This window comes from Pteropus vampyrus, unplaced genomic scaffold (assembly GCF_000151845.1).
Source record: "Pteropus vampyrus isolate Shadow unplaced genomic scaffold, Pvam_2.0 Scaffold218, whole genome shotgun sequence".
Classification (NCBI taxonomy): Eukaryota; Metazoa; Chordata; class Mammalia; order Chiroptera; family Pteropodidae; genus Pteropus; species Pteropus vampyrus.
Window position 1 is genome coordinate 2,604,979 of NW_011888999.1, and position 1,679 is coordinate 2,606,657.

Genomic DNA, 1,679 nt, shown 5'->3' on the forward strand with positions numbered 1-1,679 from the left:
TTTAGACTTGAGAAGGTCAAGATTCAAATCCTGGTCTCATCACTTACCAACTCCATGATCTTGAGTACTTGGATAAGTTACTTAACTTTGACCTTCAGTTTCCTTACAAGCTATGCAAATATTAACCATCATTTTGCTGGATTGTTGTCTGGAATATTAGAGATAATGCTAATAAAGTACTTAATACTTGGTATACTGAGTAGGTACTCAATCAATCAACAGTTGCTATTTGTATTATAGCATATCCATTTTATATGAAATCCAGACTTTAAAATGACTTATATTAGCAATAATAAAATTAAAAAGTAGATTTGGTATAAGATTGTTTTGGAATAGCTAAGAGTAGCTAAGAACTACAAACTTAATTGAATTGTTAAAAAATACAAAGGAGTGACCCAGTGGAGAAGGTCTAGATAATTGTCGGTAGATTTCAATTAGAATTAGTCAAGTACAGAACACAGGGGACTGTTTCAAGCAAATTATTTCACAGCTGGGGGTCTGTTTGGTATATGGCAGGGGGCAGCAGAAAGAAACTGGAACGGAATCTGAACTATTTCTATTTTATTCAGAGAGATGAGAGATAGTAAGATGAGCAGATGTATTACTAGTGAATTAAATAAATGTAAAGGCTCCATATTTTCTCAAGAGGAAAAAACAATCTATTTTCATTTTCCTGAAGTGATAAGATGTAGTGAGGTGGAAATTTTGGTTCATTTGATAACTCTGCCACTAGCTGACTGAGGCCAGTCAATAAGCTGCTGTGGAAAATGGAAGGTGATAGGCCCCACCACCTCTAGGGTGCCCTATGATTCAAACTTCAATGATTTTCATGGTTTTAAAATAACATCACAGAAGTGTTTTACAGTTAGAAAAATTTCCCACACCTCACATTTCTTATTGAACAAAGCGAGACATAAACAAACAAGTATAATAAAAGCATTTATGTGTATTAACTGATCCTTATCACATACATGTGAGAGAAGCAAGGATGCTTTTAATCTTGAATTGTGAGTTGGTTGGGGTGGTTAGCACAGACCATGAAGAAAGATAAAGGACTGGTACCAAACCATGGCATGAGTGCCAGCAAAAGTGCACCTTGAATGCTAGGTTAAAAAGTTTTGTAAATAAGAGGCCAGGGGAGAGTTTTTAAGAGGCATTTAACACAATTTGATTTGGGTTAGGAGAGAGTATGGGGAATAGCTATGGCAACAGTGAAAAGTTGGAGTTGAAGAACTAAGTGATCATAAATAGAGTAATCAGATTGGAAACAATTACAATATTATAAATGGTAGATGATAAAGACCTGAACTAAAAGAACGAGAATGGAAATGAGGTTGGGAAATGGGGCATAGAAGACACAGAAGAAGGTTTTATATAGCTATTCTCCTCAAATAATTCTGGAAACCAAATAGAGCTTAAATAATATTTATAGTGTTAAATGCGTAGCCATGCAAATCCTCACTTCTTTAAAATGACTTTTTCTCTTTCTCCTTGATTCAAACTGGCCTCATACCCACTTGCTTCTTTTTTTGCCTTATCTTTTCACCTTTGTACATACTGTACAACCACTTACTCAATCATTCAGCTCTTAGGACAACAGATTCTGGTCAGCATCAAACAGTTTTAGAAATAAAGCCTCAGGTCTGTTGACCACAGATAGAGTTTTGGTCAAACTAAAG